This window comes from Palaemon carinicauda, chromosome 1, assembly GCF_036898095.1.
Source record: "Palaemon carinicauda isolate YSFRI2023 chromosome 1, ASM3689809v2, whole genome shotgun sequence".
In the NCBI taxonomy this organism is placed as follows: Eukaryota; Metazoa; Arthropoda; class Malacostraca; order Decapoda; family Palaemonidae; genus Palaemon; species Palaemon carinicauda.
In genome coordinates, this window is record NC_090725.1 from 322,844,736 (window position 1) to 322,869,832 (window position 25,097).

Consider the following 25,097-nt stretch of genomic DNA (forward strand, 5'->3'; position numbering starts at 1 on the left):
GGCTGCTACAGGTAAGGCACAGTGGGAGCACACACCTTAATCCCAAAGGGTTACCTGTGATCTCCCCCTCCGAGATGCTGAAGGTAATCCACCGATAGAGTTCTTGTGCTCTTAGGACCAGAATTTTCTCCATCTGCTCACGGCGTAGTAACAATAGCCATTACAGACTGGTCCCCCCGTTGGGCAATATTCTCGAGGAAAACCTGAGGCAACTGACCAGGGGCATATTTCACGCAGCCAGTCTCATGGACATTATTCCTCTGTCGGTATTACCGCAGATGGTGATGGCTGCCGATCACTTACAGCCCCTGGCTCTCCCATCGCCAAGTCTTGTGAGTTATAACCCTTTGGGGTTATTGCCGTAGATGGTAAAGCATCATTGCCTCTGCCATTACACCCTCATGGTACAACAGGTCTCGTGAGCAATACTCTTTCGAGATTATTGCTACAGATGGTGATGATGCCTGCCAACTGCTTGCTTTCGCTGTCTTTCCCATCGATGAGTCTTGTAGTCTATAACTCATTGGGGCTGTTGCTAATATTAGCGATACCTACCAACTGCTTGCAGTCACCACCACTACTGTTGTGCCCCATGATACAAGGAGCCTCGTGAGCAGTATCCCTTTGGGATCATTGCCGCAGATGGTGATGCTTAGCAACCGCTTACGGTTACTGCCTCTCAAATCGACAAGTCTTATAGGTTATAATCCTTTGGGATTATTGCCATATATTACAATGCCTGCCGACTGCTTGCAGCCACCGCCTCTCACCATTGTTAACAATGCTCATGGAGTTTCATAAGGCTAGTTCTATCCGGGCCTTGCCTTGGTAATTCCTACCCTTACCTGTTCTTCCTGTTGTACATCAGCCTTGCTCTCCACCAAACGACTTGTGCTTCCTCCCAGAGTATGCTAGAAAACTTGTCAACCTGGGAGAGTCTGCGAGTGTCCATGTTTTTTTTCATACTTGGGGAAACAGACCATTTCAAGCAACAGAACAAACCCAGACACCACACACTAGGGATTGAGTATCTGGGCTAGTCCTCTAACCAATTCTCTGGAGAGAACGAATCCAGATGGTACACACCAGTAAGCAGAGACAATGGTCTGGCAGAACACCTAGCACCTCTTCTTGTGAGAGAGCAACCCCACACACACAGCATTGGTGAGGTGAGCAAGCGAGCTCCTCACACTGAGAAGGTCTGATCGAGCGCTAAGTTCTGGCAAGCAACTCTATCCTATTCATATTAATGAGAGAGAGAGACCAATCAGACACAAAGCGTTAATGAGGTGCGCGGGCTAGCTTCTCTCGCTGAGGAGGTATGCACAATTACAGGTTTTGGCATGAGCTGCTTCAGTTGTGCATGTGTACTCGCATATGCGACTACCAGACCTCGCTAGGTATGAGAAAATCTGCGGCAATACAACGAGGCTCATAAAACAGAACCCTTCTTGGTTGTTGCCACAAATGGGAGATGCCAACCAATGGTGCGCAGCTGCCATATCGATAGACATAATCCTGCCAAGTTATTGCCACAGTTGTGAATGCCAGCTGACCAGTTTCAGCCGCCACATCCCACCATTGATTCCCAGGGCCCGAGTCTCGGAAGAGAACGAGTCTCGTAAGACAACTTTTCTCGTGAAACATAGACCTTTGGGTTTATTAACTCAGCCTTCCTATGGGATAGAGAGCTCATTGGAGCGCTCACATGTGTCGACCTCTTACAATCTTCACCTCACCCCATCATGCCTTCAGAGCACAACAACCTCGTGAGACATAATCCTTCGAAGTTATTCCCTCGAGATTATTCCTGACAGGAAGGAATTACCTAGTGCTAATGTATACAAATGACAGCAAACAAGTAATAGCTTACATGTGCACTTTTCCCACCCACAAGGAAGGCAGGTGAGCACCTACTACCAACGAAGGTCTGGTTGCTACGCTAGTTGCATGCGGGTGCATGCACACTCACAAACATGATCACAATGCTATGGCTGGTCAATGATGAATTGCTCTTGAGCAATGATGTTGTGCTTCATCGCACACATTATTCCTGCAAGTGACTACACAAGCTAGCTCAAGGGTGCTCACACACTGAAACGTGTTCACGATGCATAGGCTCGTGTACAAGCACTTACCATGAGTCAGAGAAGTAACAATTTGACACACATGCGGGCAAGTAAGCTAAGTACTACTAGCGATAAAGGGGTTTTGCTTTGCCAGCTGCAGGCATTACCCTCACGGGGGAATCCATACCCATTGTGAATAGCAAGGTCTACTTACTACCATACAAAACCAATTTGAACCTTGTTCTGATATGTCTGAAATACGAAACGTATTTGCCTTTTCTAAGGGATACATGTCATGAGGAGAAGGCAGCTTCATTTGCAAACATTTATCAATGTCCTCCAATCGAGTTTCTGGGTAACGAACCATTTCGGCTGCAACTGGATCCTCGTTGTGCCCAGGGATACCCATCACAGGCGAGTCCTCTCATGAGATCAAAGAAAATTCACCTTCTATAGAGGAAATTTTCCGTCTGTTATTGGTCCGTAGCTGAACTATGCACACAACTACCTTTCTGACAAATATGAATGAAGATACGTCCAAATTTTGTAGTTGGCATGTAGTTTCATGCAATCGATTGCTGCCAACCGATCGTTTGATTAAAAGTAATTAACTTGGCGGTTTCCGGGTAATTCGATTATCAACAAAAGAGTACTGGCTTCATTGGTGTTTACTGATTCATAAACAAACATACACAGCTAACTCCCATTGGGGTGAAGACACATGGAGGATGAGTTACGCCACTCCTTTACAGAAACAATTGCTTGCAGCCAATCACATGACTCAACAGTGATTGGTTTAAAATTTGTATCTGCTAAGTAACACCACGGGCCCCTTGGGCACTCTGTTGAAAGTTGATCTTTCCTTTGAGAGTCGAATGATCCTTGTTCCTCCTCTTAGTTGGTGCTTCCAACCCTCCGGGGTTGGTCAACAATCCTAGGACTGCGCTAGCTACCCTTCTGGGTAGTTGGCTGATCAGGTAACCCAGAGTCTGTCCCAGTTTCTGATGATTGGGAAGGGATGATAAGTTTTAGTTTTCTCCTGAAAGGGTTGCTGGTACAAACTGTTTCCCGCAACCTTACATGCCTCTTTACAAGTGAATGCCTCCTCCTGTAGGAGCACATTAGGCTACTCGAAAACCTCCTGAGTGAGGATAACGAATAAGAATGGATTGGTCAATGCCGATTTGGCTTGTGGAAGTACAAATACTAGTCTTGCGAAGTGTTGTGCACCCATTCACTGAATACTAGCGAGATGAGGATGCATTGAAAGAAAGAGGGGGCTCACCTGTTGTGACAAAGATATTTTTAACATAGCACAAACACCAAGATAAAGCTATTCTTTGCATGACTACTGCCCGTCTAATTGTTAGGAGATGGAGTTTGGTGTGAGGCAACTCAGTTGTCCTCTGCAACCTGATTCAGTGCAGGCAAGGAAACTTCATAACAGTCATTCTGACCAGGTAGACTCAAATAGTGGACTTTTAGGACTCTCTCTCCCTCAGTTAGCCATCGAAGTCTGGAATTGCGGACAGGGGTCCGTCCAGAATGCCTCATGCCCGCAAGCTTCTGGAATACTGTTAACCAGTACGGAGTAAGCAAGCACCTCTTTAGAAGCCCCCAACATCCTATAAATGCCCATGCATTTCTTCCCCTTCTTTCTGATGAGTATACTCATTCTTGAAGGGTATCGACAGATCGGTCAATAACCCTAATAGCTCCACAGTGGCAGTAAATAGAATAGTACCTAGACACACTATTCCTACTTACAGAGATATGGAGAGAACTGCTTTCTCCTGTTCCGAGCTGCTTATACATCCTCCCTCACAGATTCACCAGGATCAGTAATGTTGCTATGACCCCTCACCTGCAGGGTATTTAACATCATTGATATTATTATTATTATTATTATTATTATTATTATTATTATTATTATTATACGCAAATAAATTACTCTTTCAAAGCAAGCTGGTCTCAGTACACCAAACTCATGAATGGTGTAAAATTACAATTGTCTGTTTTTAGCCTTTAAATGCTATTCTTTTCTCTCTATATAGAAAAAGTTTACAATCTTTACTAACTTCATGTCTGGTACCTTGAGAAAAACAAAAAGCAGCATTATAATGCAAAGATAGTTACCGAGATTGAATATGTCCACTTTATTTCAATGTCTCCCTTTCCATTCATAAAGTGAATGGATTATGCAACCTATTTTTGGATCACTGTTATATTGTTGTTGCATTTTGTTTTGAATGAAATGTTTGTTCCATTATTCTGTTTCTGTCCTTTGAGGGACACTGCCGTCAGTCCACCACATGCAGTGCACTAAATGTTTGAAATAAATGTTTTCACAGTTTCCGTATGGCCCATACATACGTCTCTTTTTAAATATTAAACTTAGCCGGTGAATATATAATAGCTGATGTCTCGGACGGCTCGACAGAAACACAAAAACTCGCGAGCGATCGCCATGAAGGTTGCGGGTGTGCCCACCAGCGCCGACTATCGGCCAGATACCGCATATACTTGTAAACAGCTCCAGTTCTTCTCTGTCGGTCTTGTAGACAAGTTGATTCCGCTCGCTGTTGACCTGGAGTTTTCGTCATTTTTGGTGAAGTACTTCTTTTTGGTTGTTTTGAGCTTTCGCTGTGACAGGTGTTTTTCTCTTCAATTAAAACTCTTGAACCCTTTTTTGGCTAGTGTTTATTGTTGATGACTTTGGATTTGTTTTGGATTTTCTTTGACTGTTCAATATGGCTGACCCTTCTCCTATCCCTGGACCTAAATTTCGCAAATGTAATGCTAGGGATTGTAACAAGCGTCTTCCCAAGGCCTCTCTCGACCCACATACCGTGTGTTCTAATTGCCGGGGTAAAACCTGCCAATTAGGAGATCGGTGTGATGAGTGCGTGGTCTTGTCGGAATTCGACTGGCTTGAATTTGATAAATATTCTCGTAAGCTGGAGAGAGATAGGGTGAGGAGAAGCTCCTCTAGGTCGTTGGAATTTTCCTCCTCCCATGCCCCTGAACCTAATCCTTCCCCTGTAGTAGTTGTTCCTGAACCCTCTACTAGCACTCATGAACCGTCCATGCGGGATATGATGCTTGCCATTCAAGCTTTGGGCGAGAGAGTTGAGTCCTTAGCATCGGACCGTAATCAACTCATGTCGGATGTGAATTTATTGAAGTGTCAGAGTGCCAAATCAGAAAATCGTGGTGATAAAGTGATAAGTGCGCAAAGTGTTTTTAGTGTTGCGACCGAGGGTTCGTCTGTTCGTGCTTGTCGTTCCCCTAGTCCGAGACCTCTTTCAGGCTCCCCTGCACCAGGGAGAAGTAATGTCGTAGGACTTAAGGGGACGAGAGGCTTTAACCAACGTACAGACGTTCCCTCTTTGGTATCGGGCGTGTCTCGTCAAGATCGCCCCTACCATAAGACGAGCGAGGCTGTTTTCTCCTCGTCATCCGAAGGCTTCTCGCAAAAGAAACCTTGGTGCAAGGTTTCTAGACCCTTGAAGCGGAAGTCAGTCCCTTCAGGACAGGTCCAGCGTCCTGGCTGTAGCCATTGGGACAGCTCTGACCCTTTGCAGTCGTCAGATGACTGTTCGCCCATTAAACGTAAGCGTAACACGGGCTCCGAGAGTCTCAGTAAAGGCAATGTTTTGCCGACACAGACGTTACCATCGTCTCGGCCCGTCCCGACTCCCGTTGATCCTAAATGGGTTGTCCTGCAGGATATGCAGACTAAGCTTGCCTCCCTTATGGAGGAGTATACCGTTGAGCAGGTTCACGATGATCCTCGCTGTTACGCTGATCGAGACTCTGGCCGTCAGCCGCCCAAACGAGCTTTTACTCGTCCTTTTGACGTTATGAAACATGATGTCAGTAGTTTGTCACGTCAGTCACGTGACTTGGATCCTCACTCGCTGCAGTTCCGTGTTGACTTTCAGCCGCTGCCGCAGCCTCGTGTTGACGTTCAGCCGCTGCCGCAGTCTCGTGTTGACGTTCAGGACGTTCGCCAACCAGCTCAGTTGCCTCGATTTGACGTTGAGCGTCAAGCACCGCAGTCAAGGGTTGTTTTGACTGCTCAGTCTAGGCAGTCAAGGCAGTCTCGACGTGACGTCGAGCGTCCATCAATTCCTGTTGTTGTTGCTGGTCAGTCCTTTCAGCAGCGGCATGACGTCGCTTCCTCGACTGCTACTGCTGCTCCTTTGCTTGTGGACTTTGCCTGTCAAGCATTGCCACCGCGGCAGGTCTCTCCCTTTCATGAGACTCGACAATTGCCGGACGAGGTTCCTTCAGATGAGGATGTTGCTGATCCTCCGCCTACTGATATTCCTTTGGGCGTTTTATCAGACGGAGAAGAGCCTAAAGCTGCTCAACCCTCTATGGACTTTAAGAAAATCATGATGATTTTTAAGGATCTTTTCCCAGACCATTTTGTAACTTCTGCTCCTCGTTCGCCTCCGTCAGAGTTTGCGCTAGGCCTAGCTGCTTCGAAGCCTTCTTTTACTAAGCTAGTGCTCTCTCGCTCTTCTAAGAGGGCTTTACGTTTGCTAGGCGACTGGTTGATTACCAGGAGGAGTTTGGGGAAGACGGCCTTTGCTTTCCCTCCTTTTAAACTAGCTTCTAGAGCAAGCGTCTGGTATGACACGGGAGAAGTTCTCGGCTTGGGAGTCCCTGCCTCTGCCCAGGGAGACTTCTCAAGCCTCGTAGACTCTCCCCGTCGCCTGGCCATGAGACGCTCTAAAGTTTGTTGGTCCTCCTCGGACCTTGACCATCTCCTTAAAGGGGTTTACAGGGCCTTCGAAGTTTTTAACTTCTTAGATTGGTCTCTAGGAGCATTAAGCAGGAAGATCTCGTCGGCTGACCAGGATGTTTCCGTGCTTATTATGTCTTGCATGGACAAAGCCATCCGTGATGGCTCCAATGAGCTCGCCGCTACCTTTACGGCTGGAGTCCTGAAGAAGAGGGAGACTCTTTGCTCGTTCCTTTCGGCAGGAGTGACTCCCTGTCAAAGGTCGGAGCTTCTCTTTGCCCCCTTATCATCTGCCTTGTTTCCTCAACAGTTGATCAAGGACATTGCGGCTTCGCTGGTGCAGAAGGATACACACGACCTGATGGCGACTTCTGCTCGCAAGGGTGCTCCTTCATCGTCTTATGTCGTAAGACCCAAGATCGATACCCCAGCGACTAGGTTTATCCCGCCCTTTCGTGGCAGAGCCCCCAGCAGGGGAGGCGCTCGTGCCGATGGTAAAAGAGGCAAGAGGAGAGGATCCAAGTCCTCCCGTGGCAGAGTCTGACTGCCCACGTCCTCAGACAGCGGTAGGGGCCAGACTGAACAGCTTCTGGCAGGCCTGGGAGAAGAGGGGTGCAGACCAAGAGTCTGTGTTGTTGCTCAAGGAGGGGTACAAAATACCTTTTGTACGCAGACCTCCTCTAGTAACAGTTCCTCTAGACCTCTCTCCCAGGTATCGAGAGGAGTCAAAGAGACAAGCTCTACATCAGCAGGTTTCTCTGTTGCTAGAGAAGGGAGCGGTGGTTAAAGTCTCGGACCTTCAATCACCGGGATTTTACAACCGTCTCTTCCTAGTCCCAAAGCATACGGGAGGTTGGAGGCCAGTGCTGGACGTCAGTGCGCTCAACGTTTTTGTTGTAAAAACAAAATTTACGATGGAGACCACGAAGTCCGTCCTAGCAGCGGTCAGAGAGGGAGACTGGATGGTCTCTCTCGACCTGCAGGATGCGTACTTCCACATTCCTATACACCCAGATTCTCAACCGTATCTGAGGTTTGTTTACAGGAATGTGGTGTACCAGTTCCGAGCACTGTGCTTCGGCCTCAGCCCTGCTCCTCTCGTGTTTACGAGGCTCATGAGGAATGTGGCAAAATTCCTTCATTTATCGGGAATTCGAGCCTCCCTGTACCTGGACGACTGGCTTCTCAGAGCATCGTCCCGTCATCGCTGTCTGTAGGACCTTCAATAGACGTTGGGTCTGGCAAAGGAGTTGGGACTGTTGGTGAACTTAGAAAAGTCTCAACTGAATCCCTCCCAGACGATTCTCTATTTGGGGATGGAGATTCGCAGTCTAGTTTTTCGGGCTTTTCCGTCTGCCACCAGGATAGAGCAAGCCCTGCTCAAAGTCCGCCTCATGCTGAAAAAAGACCGTTGCTCAGTGAGAAGTTGGATGAGCCTCTTAGGGACTCTGTCATCCCTGGAGCAATTTATCTTACTAGGGAGACTTCACCTTTGCCCTCTCTAGTTCCATCTAGACTTCCATTGGAACAAGAGCAAGACTTTGGAAGCTGTGTCAATCCCGATCTCCGAGCCAGTAAAAACGTGCCTGAACTGGTGGGACAGCAACATAAGTCTGCGAGAGGGTCTGTCCCTAGCGGTCAAGAACCCAAACCACGTGTTGTTCTCAGACGCGTCGGATTTGGGTTGGGGAGCGACTATGGACGGTCTGGAATGTTCGGGTCTTTGGACGTCGGATCAGAGGAGCATGCACATCAACTGCAAGGAGCTGTTGGCGGTTCAATTGGCCTTGACGAGTTTCGAGAGCATTCTACGAAACAAAGTGGTAGAAGTCAATTCGGACAACACCACAGCCTTGGCGTACATCTCCAAGCAAGGAGGCACTCACTCCCACACACTGTTCGTCATCGCAAGGGACCTCCTCATCTGGTCAAAAAATCGAGGCATCTCCCTGTTGACAAGATTCATCCAGGGGGACTTGAACATCTTGGCGGACTGTCTCAGTCGGAGAGGTCAGGTGATCCCCACAGAATGGACCCTCCACTAGGACGTGTGCAAGAGTCTTTGGGTGACTTGGGGCCAACCCACCATAGACCTCTTTGCCACCTCGTTGACCAAAAGGCTCCCGACCTATTGCTCTCCAGTCCCAGATCCAGAGGCGGCCCACATAGATGCTTTTTTACTGGACTGGTCTCACCTGGATGCGTACGCATTCCCGCCGTTCAAGATCATCAACAAGGTACTGCAGAAGTTCGCCTCTCACGAAGGGACAAGGTTGACGTTGGTTGCTCCCCTCTGGCCCGCGAGAGAGTGGTTCACAGAGGTACTTCAATGGCTGGTAGACGTCCCAAGGAGTCTTCCTTTAAGGATGGATCTCTTACGGCAGCCCCACGTAAGGAGTCTTCATCAAAGCCTCCCCGCGCTTCGTCTGACTGCCCTCAGACTATCGAAAGACTCTCAAGAGCTCGAGGTTTTTCGAAGGAGGCAGCCAGAGCGATTGCGAGAGCTAGGAGAGCTTCTACCATCAAGGTCTACCAGTCGAAGTGGGAAGTCTTTAGAGACTGGTGCAAGTCATCATCCATTTCCTCTTCCAGTACCTCTGTAGCCCAAATTGCAGACTTTCTCCTACATCTGAGAAATGTTCGCTCCCTCTCTGCTCCCACTATGAAGGGCTACAGGAGCATGTTGGCTTCTGTGTTCAGACATAGAGGCTTAGATCTGTCCAATAATAAAGATCTCCAAGATCTCCTTAAGTCCTTCGAGACCTCTAAGGAGCGTCGTATGGCAACTCCTGGATGGAACCTAGACGTGGTCCTAAGGTTCCTAATGTCCGACAGGTTTGAGCCATTACATTCAGCCTCCCTGAAGGATCTCACCCTCAAGACGCTTTTCTTAGTGTGCTTGGCTTCGGCTAAAAGGGTCAGTGACATCCATGCCTTTAGTAAAAACATCGGCTTTTCTACAGATAAAGCCACATGTTCGCTTCAGCTTGGTTTCTTGGCCAAAAATGAACTGCCTTCTCGTCCTTGGCCTAAGTCTTTTGATATACCTTGCCTATCAGAGATCGTAGGCAACGAGCTTGAAAGAGTACTGTGCCCAGTTAGAGCTCTTAAGTTTTATTTAGCTCGTACCAGATCCTTACGAGGTGGATCTGAGGCCTTATGGTGCTCAGTTAAGAAGCCCTCATTGCCTATGTCAAAAAATGCTTTATCGTATTTTATTAGATTTTTAATCCGAGAGGCTCATTCTCACCTAAGTGAAAAAGATCGTTGTTTACTTAAGGTCAAGACGCACGAAGTAAGAGCAATAGCAACTTCCGTGGCCTTTAAGCAAAACAGATCTCTGCGAAGTATTATGGACGCGACCTTTTGGAGGAGCAAGTCGGTGTTCGCTTCATTTTACTTAAAAGACGTCCAGACTCTTTATGAGGACTGCTACACACTGGGTCCATTCTTGCAGCGAGTGCAGTAGTGGGTGAGGGTTCTACCACTACATTCCCTTAATTCCAATATCCTTTTAATCTTCTCTTGAAATGTTTTTAATCTTGTTTTTGGTTGTACGGAAGGCTGAGAAGCCTTTCGCATCCTTTTTGATTTGGCGGGTGGTCAAATGTCGTTTCTTGAGAGCGCCCAGATTAAGGGTTTTGATGAGGTCCTGTTGTATGGGTGGTCGCCCTGGATACAACAGCTCCTGGGAGTCTTTCAGCATCCTGAGAGGATGGCTGGGCTTCGTGAGGAAAGGGGACTAATAAGGCAGAGTAATCGTCAGAGTCAGCTTCCTTACCTGGTACCTATATTTATTTGGGTTTTGTTATGATATAACTGTCAAAAACTCTAAGCATATACGCCTTTATTGTATTAATACTGGTCTCTACCCACCACCATGGGTGTGAATCAGCTATTATATATTCACCGGCTAAGTTTAATATTTAAAAATGATATTTTGATTATAAAATATATTTTTAAATATACTTACCCGGTGAATATATAAATTAAAGGCCCTCCCTTCCTCCCCGATAGAGACCCAGCGGAATGAGAAGAACTGGAGCTGTTTACAAGTATATGCGGTATCTGGCCGATAGTCGGCGCTGGTGGGCACACCCGCAACCTTCATGTCGATCGCTCGCGAGTTTTTGTGTTTCTGTTGAGCCGTCCGAGACGTCAGCTATTATATATTCACCGGGTAAGTATATTCAAAAATTTATTTTATAATCAAAATATCATTTTTATTCTTCTACCTTGCCTTCCTTCCAACATTTCTTGCAACCTTCTGTCCATCTATCAACTTTTACTTGTTAGTGTATCTGATGGAATTTCCTTTATTTTAGACTAAATGGCCTCCCTGATCCTAGCAACGTGTGCCATATAACCACCATTGATAAATAATACTAGTCAATGGAAGAAAACTCTGTCCATGTAGACAAAAAAGATTTACACCCATTGCCTTCTAACCCCCACTTTAGGCTGTGCTGTGAAACGCTTATTTGACAACACATCAACAGCAAGGACTAAGCAAGGCCAGAAAGTAGCTGAGAGGAGCAATTTATCTACATTTGGCTTAGTACAATCCTTCAAAAAATAAAACTCGCTGGCTTTGAATCCAATTACTAGAATAGTGAATGCATTGAAACCTTTTTAAAAAGCTATAGTATTTGAAAAGATCTTAATGTCTTTCATTTATTATCCAAAAAAAAAGAAAAAAAAACACAATTGCTCCCAATCATCTACTTCCCTATATAATTGGCAAATTCTAATCTTACTCAAAAACATAATTAGTCCTAATCATCTATATACCTATATAATTGTTAGATTTTAATGTTACTCCCTTGCTAATACTCGAAATGCAATATTACCAATGCAGTGACGATACTAGTAACCTTAGTACTCATTAAACCATTGTTTAAAGAATAGGTTTGATATGAAAGCACCAATCACATATTATATATAGCTGCTACTATAGTTTCGGATAATTATCCATGCTGAACTGTCGCATTTCTGTTTTCTTTCACTAACTTTTTAGAAGAACTCTTCTTTCTCCGGATTTTTTTTTATTTTGGTTAAAAACTTTGCAGCATTTTCAAGTTTAAGGTTTAAAAGTGTCTGTTAACGCAATCTCTAAAGATGAAGTTTAATATGTCATTTATTCTAATGGATAATCCTAAAAAGTGACTATGTTTATAAAATTGTCAAAAGTCAACTTAAGACGAAGTTATGATTTGAAGGTGATGAACATTTAGAGTAAGAATATTTTACTTTTATTTCAGGTGCGTTTATTGACCTACACATTTGAAATCCAAAAGCCGAAGACAAGGAATAAAAGAAAAAAATCGAGTGGACATCACAATCCCCCTAATATGAGAAGAATATAGAAGCTAAAGTAACGCTGATGACGCAAGATTATATTATTCATATATAAATCAAAGCTGATAACGGAAGGAGGCTGTAATATTTAACCGACATCAGTTTAAGGATAAGTTAAGATCTTCAGAATTTCCTTTTTTTCCAAAGTTTACACCTCAGTTATGATAAAGAGTAGGCAATAAATATCTTTGGAGGATAACTTATGTACAGTGTACAATATAGTGTTGAGCATAATACTATCTGAAAAAGTGCAGTATCATAGATTCTCTTGAAAGTAAGACTATTCTCAAATTATTTCTTTGGCGAGTTGGTCATAGATTTTGTCATTATTAATATGAATTTAATGTCTGTATACTAACGGGTCATTTCAAGTACACAAATATTTCTCAAAACGTAAATTCTCAAAAAGTCATATCATAAAAGCAGTATCTAATGTAAGGTTAGATAGTATACTTTCTTGGGTCATAGATTTTAAACACTCGGCCTTACAGCTCTAGAATTGCCATATTTCTTAAAGTTTTTGTATGACATTAGTCAAATTATTGATAAATATATTTTCTTGAAATTCATAAAATTTCAGCAAAACATTAGTAATGCAGATTATTTGTAAGTATAGCATTTTACTTCCAACATGCACAAAAGTTATTCATTGATATTACAATTTTCTTTCTAGCACTGAAGTATAACTTTCTGTCAATAGACCTAGATTTTCCAGGTTCAGTGGAAAATAATACAAGCTAATCAATTACCAAATTATTTTTAGGTCACATCAGACATTATTTTACCCAACACTGAATGTGGGCAAGTCGTGATTTATATTATATGTTTAGTTCCTAGTTAAAGTTTTAAAAGTACAATTATCCCTGCACAAATGCAAACCATTGTCCTTTACCATTAAAGATGGTAAACAACCTAATAGGGATTCTTCGCCTTCGGGGTCATCCTTGAATTTGAAGAAGGCTCAGATTGCTATTTTTACCCAGAGGACTCTTTTGTCAGACTTTTGTCTTGTGCCCTCTTCCAAAAGCAATGAGGTTCTGTCGTTTTCCCTAGTGAAACGGTAGCACCTCTTTCTAAGGGGAAGCCTTATTTTCAAATAGCAGACGTCTTATGTGTGGGGTGTGACCTTCCTTTGGTATTCAGAGTTTGCCTCCAAAGGCTGAGTTGTAGCAGTTTATGGTGCGAAGACACCTTGGGCAGGTCATCACCATTGGATTGGTTTTTCAGGAGAAGGCTGAAGTCATCACCCCAAGCCAGCAAAGAACATTGCAGTAGATGCACTTGCAATCCAGCTTGTTTCTTCCCAGAGGTCATCGCTAAGGGAAACAGTTCACACTTTTCCTCCTTTTGAGCACCCTCGCTCTTCTGCGCATGCTCACCTGATTGCACTGTAACCCTACCGCGATCTCTTCTTTTCAGATGTGGATTACAGACCTGGATCTCGTAGGCAGTCTCGTTCCTCACAATCTTCCGCCAACGTTTCCAGACCTTCACCTTCCAGCTCATCTAGACGCCCAGTGAGATCTTCCAGTCGTGCTTCTTCTAGCACTAAGCCTTTGCTCTCTGCACATGATGTGCACTCTTCTTCATCTCCCACTAAATGCATAGTTTCCAGCACCTTTTAAAAACCAGTTCCCTACCACCTTAGTTCTAGCTGATCTTCAGTAAGATCATAAGCACTTCTGCTTTTCTTCACAAAGATCTTTTCCTAATAGATCTCACCATGGCACCTTGTCTCCCCATCACTCCAGGAAGTGCTCCATCATGTGCACTCTTCTTATAAACAGGCTCAGTTCTGATGCTCTACTAATCACAATTCTTCTAGGTGCTCTCCTCATCATCAGCATACATTTTAGTCATATTTGTGTTCCAGATGCTCTAGGGATCACTCATTGTTTGAGGATTTTGAGTTATCTCCTAGCCACTGTCGCAGGCCTTTTTCTAGCAATCAAACTAGATACTCTCCCTCTCCATGCTTCTGTCTCTCTAGAGGCAGGCAGAAAGATTGCTTTTCAACAAAGTGCACTAGACACTCATCACCTGTTCCTCACACCAACTACAGAGGAAGGAGAGCTGGATTCTACATTTTTTCAAGCCTCTTAGGGACATTCATTTAGTTAACAGACTTGGCTAAACCTTAGCTTCTCCTGTTAAGGGCAAATAAACTTGTATCGACCTTCTCTATCCCGCTCCCTCCAATGCCATACTGATTTTGAAGCTTTGATGGTCAGTCTTGTCAAATGAAGTCCTGGATATGTTGAAAGACCAGGTGTCATGAGACAACGAATCCTTAAGATAAGGCAAATCAGCTCAATTAGTTCTAGTCCCCTTTCCCAAACAGAGGAGTAATACAGAACCGCCGAGGCCCTTCTATCTCCTCTGGCGTTGGATCTTGGAGTAGCTGGGCTAACTCTAGTATGCATATCCAAGAGATTTGTTGCAGTTCCAGTCTCATTTTTACAGGCAGAAGCTTCTACCATGGACACCACGGCCATGAGCACCTTGCAGATGGCTTCTTGGACCGACCATCGGTCAGGTACAGTTGGTTACTTGACCAATACTATGGACTTAACTGATACAAAGAGGCAGCATATAAAAGACATCGTGTGACAGGTGCAAGAGCAGTCGAGTTCCTAATGCACATGGCTGACAACCAGCACGCAAATTTGTTTCCAAAGTGCCGAGAAGCCGCAACCTTAAAGTTACATAAACTCATCGTTTGGAGAGAGGGTCTGGACCTACATAACTCCACCCTTAATAAGCTGTTCTTGTTTCCACTAGCGGATGTCATAACTACTGCCAAGAAATAGGGAAAGGAAACACAGGACTGTCTTGTGCAGAGAGTTTGGTCCTTTCATCAGCAACTACCTTCCTTGTCAGGACACCCTAAGCCAGCAGAACAGTCCTCACAGCACAAAAAGATTTCACAGACAGGAAGATTGCGGCCACAGCAATCTATCTTCAAGAAGCCTGCACAGCCTTTCCCTACCTGTCAGGGCCAAGGACATAGCAGAGGCTGGGGAAAAGGAAGTGTAAGATGTCTACGATAGGATGAGTATTTCCTCGCCTTATCTCCAGTGGGGGTATGCCTATAAAGGAGTTGGAGGAGGTGGTGGTTTCTTGGGGTGGAAAGCTGGACTCTCCAGGTTGTGCAGTCTGGATATTTACTCACTTTCATCAGCTTCAGCCCTCCTCTGATTTCCCTCCAGCGTCATTTCCATCTTATCACTGGGGATCCACAAAACATCTTGCCCTTCAACAAGAGGTTCAGGCCTTACTAAAGAATGACGCTATTAAAGAGGTCAGAGATTGGTCTCTCGACTTCTAAAGTTGACTCTCTCTTGTAGAGTAGGCATCTGAAGGCTGGAAACTATCCAGCGACCTCTCAGCTCTGAACAACTGTATACAGCAGACTCTGTTCAGAATGGAGACAGCAGACACAGTCATTCAGGCTCAAAGACTTCAGGGTTCATGATTATCCTGGTCCTTGGGGGATTCTTATTTTCACTTACCAGTTCATCCGTCATCTAGGAAATACCTCTTGAGTGATCATCAGCAAAAAGGCATTCAAGTTTAAGACCCTTTGTTTTGGCCTCTCAACCATATGGGTTTTCATGAGGATCTTTGAACTAACATTATTGTGGATGCTCGCCAACGGGATGCAGCTGCTTTGCTACCTGGACAAATGGTTGATACAAGTACTGTAGAATCGAAGGAAAGCTTTCCTGTCCTTCGATACAGGGGTTCTCGCATTTTGCCAAGACCTGGGGGTTCTGATAAACTGGGAGAATTTTGTTCACACCCCTACACAATTACTATCTTATTGAGGGGACAGGTAGACAAATTTCTAGGAAAAGTGCTTCCCTCCCCAGACATGATATCTCGTCTGCATGTGGCAGCCTTCCCCTTCTTGTGACCGTCCTTGCAGCCAGTACAGCAAAGCCTGGTTCTTCCTAGCCACCTATCAATGTTAGAACTCCTAGCACGTGGAGGCAGGCTTTGCGTACGGTCTGTGCTGTGGGACCTGAAGTAATTGTGGTCTCAGGACGAGCCTCTTCCTTTAGTTCCCATAGGCTTTAACTCCAGAAAGTATCTGGACTGGTAATTAGATAAGGAGAACCTTCAAAGGGGATGTCCTCTCATGACTTCCCCCCTCTACTTCCTTCTTTTATTGACTGCATCTAATGGGAGGGTGGTTGTAGTTCAACCCGGGCAGCATATGACATTGGGAGCCTGGTTGAAGTAAGACTGCCAGGAGCTTATAAACATCCTGGAGTTGAATGCAGCTTGGCTAGCCCTTTAGGAATTTCACCCTGTTCTTGAAGGACACTCGGTGGTGCTCATGAGTGAAAACAGCTCCATGGTGTCCTACATTTCCAAGCAAGGAGGAAGAATGTCTCACCAGCTATGCTAGATACCAGTGAAGACTAGTGGGTAAAAGCCAACACGACCTTTTTCTCAGCCCATTCCATCCTAGACAAGAAAAGCTTAAATTCTCGATGTAATTAAATGGAAACATCATCAAAAAAAGATAAAAATGGGAATTTTCCTAGAATCGTATCATCCTTAATGGTAAAATTTCTTTATTTTATTTATCAAATCTGTTTTTATATGTATGCTTGGAGTTTCCTTGCTGAATGTTTTGAAAGTCTCTTCATAAGCATTAGAATATTAACTTTAGAATTACATGTCAATCTCTGAAAATATCTACTTGAAGTGATGAATGATAAACTGCGTAGGAATAGTAGAAAATCAGAAATATTAGTCGAAAGATGAATTTTTAGAGAAACTATGAAAACACATGCACAGTAATTATATATATATATTATATATATATATATATATATATATATATATATATATATATATATATATATATATATATATATATATATATATAAATATTTATATATGTATATATATATGTATATATATATATATGTGTGTGTGTGTGTATATATATATATATATATATATATATATATATATATATATATATATATATATATATATTATATAGATCACATAGTCAAATAATTTTGTAAACTGAAGCTATGGAACGCATGTGTGCTTGTTTCTATTGATTGTCATGAAAGAATAGTTATGAAAAGCCTAATTACTTTTTTCTTATAGTCTCATCTAAGAGTTTTTATATGATCTTTTTATCATGTTTCAGTTCGCGTATCAAATCGTTTTACTTGTCCCAAATTGTTAGATGAGTAATTCATAGAATATTTTTTTTCAGGATACAGTTGGTCGCATGCTTGAAGTTAACAAATGACTGGACGCAGATATAATGGTGATGCCCAATAGTCACAAGAAAACATTCGTTCTACTGTGCAAGTGCAATTTAGGATCTGTTACTTCATAAAAAAAAAAAAAAAAAAAAAAAAAAAAAAAAAAAAAAAAAAAAAAAAAACTTGCCATGGTCTTAGGTGTGGGAAAAATTAATAATTTACAAGTGAGGCTCTAGGTACCTTGATATTATGTAATTCATTTTTTAAAGTTGGCTGTTAGATTTCGACTGCAAAACTAAACTTTAACTATGAAAGCCTAAAAGCTGTTGCTTTATTTGCAATAAAGTTCAAATTTTACATAATACTGATTATGTCTTAACTATCATAAACGTTACAGTTAGTTTTTATTTGAAAATTTCAACATAGAACAAAGTGTACAATTAAGTTCTACTTTCTTTGCAACTCGAAATATCACTGAATCACCACTTCAATAACTTTGATCACCAACTCAGTCTTTTGCTATCTTGTCATACTAAATTGACTAGAAGCTTCAATATCAAGCTACACTGTAACTAATGTATTATCGTCAATTAAGAATTTTACTTATATCAAGACTATAGAAAAAAATTCATATCATTTTCAGTTGTCTGACAATTAATTCAAATTTAATTTTACAACAATGCTTGTATGTTTACCATAATTTCTATATAGCATTTGAAGTTACACAAATACTTGATTAGAGTACTATTACGAATCAGAAAACATAGAATCTAAAACTTTTGCTACTATTATGAAAGTTATTTTTTCACAAGAAACATTGTCTTATCCCTAGTAAATTTTGTCTTCTTTCTACGAGATTGACGTACCAAGTCATTAATCTGATTATAGGGCATGATATATATTTGTAAACTGACCTTTTATCACAGGACCAGATATTTATCTTAACTTTACTTAACTGATGACCAGTTTCTAAATCAGGTGAGGTCCTGCTGGGTGAAGATCTTTTTTATATTTCTTCTTTTGTTGTGATATCTATTCTTCACGGTATTGTAATAATACCGTGCTCTAGGAGTCTAGGTGGCACCTGTCGATATTGGACTAAGGCTAATAGATTGGATAGGTACTTAACAAACCCGGGGTTTTGCCCTATGTCTTAGCTTAGGATATAGGGTTCAGTTTCTATCCTTACTTGTCATTAGGCCTTCCTATTTAGTAAATATTTGTTGGTGTTTGATCGTTATCTTTAATTACAACGCTTCTATTCACCTTAATGGCATGAAACCTATGACGATTGTTATGTTTTTTAGAAGTTATTTTGCTCAGTTGCTTCATTTTTTTTGGGGGGGGGGGAAATAACCAAGTTTCAGTAGCAGCAATTTAGTTCCACTTTTCCTGCTCTATTTGATGTGAAGCCTGTTCATCGTGTGGAATAATCTGGAGAATTGCACATGATATAAATTATTTGCTTAGATTATAATTATTCTTACATCATGTTAATTGAGTGGTTTGAACGTACAGTAGTAAACATTTCTAAGCTATCATGTTTATGTTCATGATGGTTCTGTCCAGAAAGTTATTCTCTCTGAGAATCTTTAGTGGATACTTGAACAAAAGTCTTCTGAAGTTTGTTTTCATGGATTTTGCTGAAGACTAATATTTTATCATTGGTCGATTGTTGAAAGTTTGGTGTGTTGGAAATGCTAGTTATTTTTGTGAGGAGTTAGGGCTTTGTAGCTTGCAAATGTATTCCTAATCAAGTCTTGAAGCATGGTAATTTAGACTTTTCTAAAATCGTGAAACATGATAGATTAGGCTTTCTTAGAATCTATTTCTCATTTTATAATATGTTTATTGTTTTTTTATGGAAAATGTTCAGATGTAAGAGTGATGCCACGGCTTAATGCCCTTTAGATATCGTTTTTTTATTTTTTATTAAGGCTTCTTGTTGGTATTTTAAAGGAATAGTTAAAATCGTTTCTCTTCAATGGTAACTGTAGGAAAAAATATTGAAAATAATTAGAATTCAGAATATTTATAGATATCTGGCAAGTTAAATGTTTTAATAAAATCAGTAGCAACCAATAACTAGCTCTTAATAATAGTTATTAAATAATGTATCATGTTGGTTTCAAGGGATATTCTCACCGAAGGACATGTCTTTGGGCTCTTAATAGTTGTGAAAAAAATTTGAAAATTATTCATAATATCTTCCTTCATATTTGGCCTAAGTTTCAGGATTATGCCTACCTTAAGGAAATTTTGGTCCACGCTAGCTGACATTTTTGAAAGGGTCAGTCTGGTTTCAAGAAATTTAAAATTATTCCTTGACTTGTTCTTTTTGTGAGGGGTTGATATGACTTGGTTTTGAAGTATCTTTGTAGAGTGAATTTTGCTTTCCTGTATGTTTTTTATTTGCTCCGTTGAGTTACTTAGGACATTCCATGCGCTATCGAGTTGTTTGTGAGCAATCCTTGTTCACAGACAATTCCGTTTTAAGGATATATTTTTCGATCACTTGGGAGTTTAAAGGGCTTTCTTTAGTACTCGTGCTTTATTTGTAGGAGCCCCTTTCTGCTTAAAAATCTCTAGCAAAGTTCCCTTTGTATTATAAATTTTTTCTGGGCAAAGCTTGGCTATTGGGCAATGTCTGAATTATACTCCTTGTTCTATGGAGTTATTTGAGGAACTCCTTAGCCATGCTTTGTGTAAAAATTCCGGCTCTACTTGTTTTAGGCTATTTTTTTACTAATTAGTCAATGCATTAATACTGGAATCCTTTATTCGAGGTGTTTCTAGGTCCAGTAAGCTATTTGGGGCATTTATTTGATTCACCTGGTTAAAACAATCTGTTTGTCCACGACATCCCATTTTTATGGAGTAATTTGAGTCTTACTCCATTTACCATTCATTTATTCATGACTATTTTTGGTCTTGAAAGTAATTCTAGACACTTTCATCTGTATTGTTGTTTAAAACACTTTTATGGAGTTGTTTTCACTTATTGGATAATGAAATGATCTGTAAGTTATTTGGAGCCCTTTATAGCCTATGAAATTATTTACAGTAATCTTTTGTGTATGTAGTTCTCTGCTACACACCATGTTCTAAGGAGCTATCTTTTGCACTCGGTGGATTGATTATTTCACTCACTGTTTCCTTTCTTCCATTCAAGTAATTCCTTGTTTAATTTTTTTAATATTTGTTCCGTAACCGAAATACAAATCACGCTTTTTACATAGGGTATTACTTTCGGCGTAGCTGAAATGAGAAGCCATTAGATTTTTAACAAGGGTTAATTACCCCTGCGCTAGTTAGGAAGGGGGTAGGGGAGTGGTAGCTAGCTACCCCCCCCCCCCCCCTCACACACCGGTGAACTGCTTCACTTCACTTTTGGCTCGGACGATGAACAGCCTAAATTTTGTTTTGCTTTTTCTTTCAGCTTGTGTGCTTGAAGTTGGCCTCATCCTTCCTTCTTATTATGCGAAAGTGACATGGACTCCCCGACCGCCCTTGTGGAACGTTCATGTCGGCGGTCGAGACGGACCCTCACACCTTATGTCTGTATTGTCGAGGTCAATGGTGTGAAGGGATAAAAACTGTAGTGAGTGCAGAGAGTGGTCTACCTCCCAGTGGGAGAGGTTTGCCCGGCGGCGTAAAAAGAAGTCTAAGCGTGACCTTTCTCCTTCAAGTGCTGCCTTGAAGAAGGAAGGTTCCAAGGACTCTTCTTCCGCTGCTCGAACCTCCTACTCGATCGGTCTCTCGTGAGAGGCCGTCGAGTGGTAGCATACGCCATTCTATAATTTCCCAACCTCGGGGTTCGGGAGAGGGTGTTGCCTCTCATAGCGAGGCAGCTCCCCCTCCTCCTCCGGGGGAGGGCATTGATTTTGTTGATGACAATGTTGCTAAAGGATGATCTATTACAGCTTTGGGCTTCCTTGGGGCTTAAGGGATCGCCCTCCAGGGAAGCCCTGTTTGACCTGATCCAGTTGGGTGCAGCTGTCAAAAAGTCACCGGTAATAGCAAAGGCAGATCCTCTGTCTATTGTCGACGTTGTTGTGGCAGAGGCTTCCAACGGGTCGGGTCAAACCCCTGCTGCGGTTGCGGATGTTGTTGAAGGCTCAGTTCCCCACTCCGAACATCCTTCGAGGGAGGTGCTGAGTCCAACAGTCTCTCCTGCGGGTGTTTCTCCCCCTCGGGGGAGTGCACCGACAGAGACTCCTCTTCGGAGGACAGACGATGGTGTTGCTGTGCCTCGAGGTCGTCTTCGCCGTAAGGTTCTCCCTCCTCTTCACCGTAGAGGCCTTCCTTCTCCTTACAAGGGAGTTAGGAGGCGCCTCTTCGGATCTTCGCCTTCGACGTCCCCCGCAGAGGATCTTCCTCGATGAGAGCAGACCGTTGCAGCTGCATCGCTTGACCTCTCCGCAGATCGTTCGCAATCTCCGACGCCTGCCACACTTTCCAGTCTTCCATCTCCGTTCCTGGATGCTGATGCGCAGTGGGCGCCAACATACCCCGTTGTCCAACGGGCACCAGTCCCTTTGGGTCAAAAGGGCTTATCCCACAATGTGGGTGAGACCCTTAAGTGCCAGGTTTTACCTGCGCGCCCACGATCTCCTGCGCAGTAGCGCGCAAGTGCTCTCCTGCTGACCAGACTTCTACTGATTCAACGCGCCGACGATCTCCTGCCGAGTCTCGCCGTAGATCTCCTGCTGGCCAGCGCTCACCTGCACACCAGCGCTCACCTGCTGCGCGCAATGCGCGCCATCCGTCTCCTGAGCGCCCACGATCACCTGCTCGTCAGCGCACAACTGCACGCCCTGTTCCTGATGCGCGCCAACGTTCGCCCTCGCGCCCACGATCTCCGGATCTGGGCGCAGGAAAGGACATTGTTCCTTCGCCTCCTCGCCGACGTTCGCCCACGCGCCAGCTATCGCCTGCGCGCCATCGCGCGCACTCACCTGTGCACACTTCTAAGGCAGCCCGAGTCCCTGCGCGCCCGCGAGATGTCTCCTGAGCCCACCCACGAGCGTTCTCCTTTTCGCGCAACCTCGCCCTCTGGTCCTGCGCCCCAGCTGGTACCTTCTGAACGCGCAACTGCGCGCCAACAATCTCCTGCGCGCCAGCAATCTCCTATGCGCCTGCGCGATCCCTCGCCTGCGCGCAAGCGCGCTCCAACGCGCCAACGTGCCAACGCGCGCATGCTCCAGATCGCCACAGGTCTCCAACACGCCCACGCGCTAACTCGCCTGTGCATAGTCGATCGCCTGTTCGCCCTACGCGCCATCGCTCGCCAACGCGCCATCGCTCGCCAACGCGCCATCGCTCGCCATAGCCTACGCGCCATCGTTCTCCCGACCGCCAGCGCTCGCCCTTATGACCGCGCGCACCCTCACCTGCGCGCACCTTCGCCTGCGCGCCCACTCGCCAGCGCGCCCACTCGCCTACTCGCCCGCGCGCCGACGCGCCCTCTCGCCTGCGCGCCCACGCCCCCGCGCCCACGCCCCCGCTTTCATCTCCGCGCGCCCGCGCGCATACACGCCAACGTTCGCCCGCGCGTGAACCAGCGATTCTACCATCGCGCAAGCGCCAACGCGATCACGCCAGCGATTCCCGCCGGGTTTCGCAGCGCGCCCAACCTTCCGAGTCTTCGGGAACGCGTGCTTCCAGATCTTCGTCCTCACGATCTCCACCCCGTAAGCGCAGAGCTACGCAGGTCCAGGAGCTGGATGAATCTTCGGAGAGGTCTACGCAACATTCTTCTTTTCAGGCAGGCCCTGTGGTATCCACTCCTAAGGATCGGCCGATCCCCTTCCCTCCAGCGGGAGTTGCTGACACTGCGTCGGTCAGCCGTCAGCCTTGGTTTGGGTCCCTGATCAAAGCGGTCGTGCAGGCGATGAAGCCGGCCCTCGCTGATCTGGGACTGAAACCAACGGCAGCCTCGTCCCCGCTGAAGAGAAGGAGAGGAGTGGACTTCGTGGTAGCTTCTCCTAGGGTTAAGCTGGCTCCCAAGAATTCCGTCAGGAGGGCCCCTTCCCCCTCGAAGGCATTCTTCCACGGCACCAATAGGAGGAACCCCACCTCGAGGAAGAGAACCGTCTCACGTGGAGAGGAGCCCCCAGACTTCTTTGCTTGAGTTCTGTATCTCTCCCAGGAGGGAGCCTAAGGACTCGAAGACTGCTCCTAAGTCTTCATCCCGGATTCAACCAGAGCTAGCGAGACCACAGGAGAACGTCCACATGTCTCCCCAAGTAGAGCTACTGGGGACAGGAGACCTTGCTGCCAGTCCACAAGGAGGAGAGCAGCACGAGTCAGAGCATGCCTTCTGGCAGGTCCTGAGTCTAATGAGGCAACTCAATGGATTCAAGGACCCCGAGACCGCCCCCCGCGAAGGCAAGGATATGGGCCCGGACCAGGTCTTCGGTACCCAGAAGCTCCCAAAGGCCAGTGCGGCTCTGCCCTGGTCCCAGGGAGTGAAGAGTGCCAGAGACAAGGTTGAGGGCCAGCTCTCCGAACTCGCCTCCTCCAGCCGTTCCTCTGCCAGGAACAAACTCCTCCCACCTCCTCATGTACAACAGAGGAGGTACTTCGAGATCATGGGGGAGTCTTGTTTAGCTCTTCCCCTCCACCACTCTGTGGAAGAGCTCTCAAGGGGAATTTCTCTCGAGAAACTCTCCACCCGGCAGGTGACATTCTCGCTACGGAGATCCTAAGCCAGGAGAAGGTCGTAAAGTGTGCCATGCCGGCCACTTTGTGGCTGGACATCTGGCTGGGGTCTCTGGGCATCCTGTTGCGATCCAAAGACTTGTCCAAGGAGAGCACCAGGAAGGCCATGGAGACTTTCCTCCTCTTGGGCACGCACACCATCGAGTTCCTGGCTCACCAAGTTTCGAACTTGTGGGCAAACTTGATCCTAAAATGTCGTGATGCCGTGACCAAGAGGTTCCACTCGAAGGTTCCAGCCGTGGATGTCGGCAAGCTCAGAAGCTCCTACATCCTTGGAGAGAGTTTGTTCGAGCCCAAGGATGTGGAACGGACAGCTGAGAGGTGGAGGAAGTCGAATCACGATTCGCTCCTCCAAAGGGCCCTTACATCTCGGCCCTACAAGAACTCCAGCTCCTCAACAACAACATCAGCAGCCTTGGACATCGAAACAGGCTCCGGCAGCAAAGGTAAAGGTGTCTAAGCAGCAGCCCTTTCCTGTCAAGGACAAGAAAGGCGTAAAGTCCTCCAGGGGAGGTAGGAATCCTAGGGGGAGCGGCCGAGGCCGTAAACGCTAGGATTGGCAATCCGCCTACATGTCCACCAGTGGGGGGATGCCTACAAAGTTGCGCGGACAGGTGGCAGCAACTCGGGGCCGATTCCTGGACGATCTCTGTGATCAGCCAAGGATATCGCGTCCCGTTCATAACATCTCTTCTTCCCTTGACAGCGAATCCAGTGTCGTTGAGCTCCTATGCCATGGGATCGGCAAAGGGGCTAGTCCTTCAAGCAGAAGTCGAGACCATGCTCAAGAAGGATGCTCTTCAGGAGGTCGTCGACGGCTCCCCAGGCTTCTTCAGTCAACTCTTTCTGGTAAAAAAGGCGTCTGGAGGCTGGAGACCTGTCATCGACCTCTCAGCTCTGAACAAGTTTGTCAAGCAAACTTCGTTCAGCATGGAGACAGCAGACACAGTCAGACTT

At 45.0% G+C, this 25,097-nt stretch overlaps 1 long non-coding RNA gene across 1 annotated transcript in view; it reads left to right on the forward strand.

Moving 5' to 3' along the window:
• The window catches only part of LOC137658732 (uncharacterized), a 32,475-nt gene extending 14,971 nt beyond the window's left edge, over positions 1–17,504 (forward strand). Inside the window, exons 2-3 of the long non-coding RNA XR_011047404.1 lie at positions 12,084–12,293; positions 17,426–17,504. This is a non-coding gene — a long non-coding RNA (uncharacterized lncRNA). The remainder of the gene's footprint in view (positions 1–12,083; positions 12,294–17,425) is intronic.
• Positions 17,505–25,097: the final 7,593 nt, after the last annotated feature.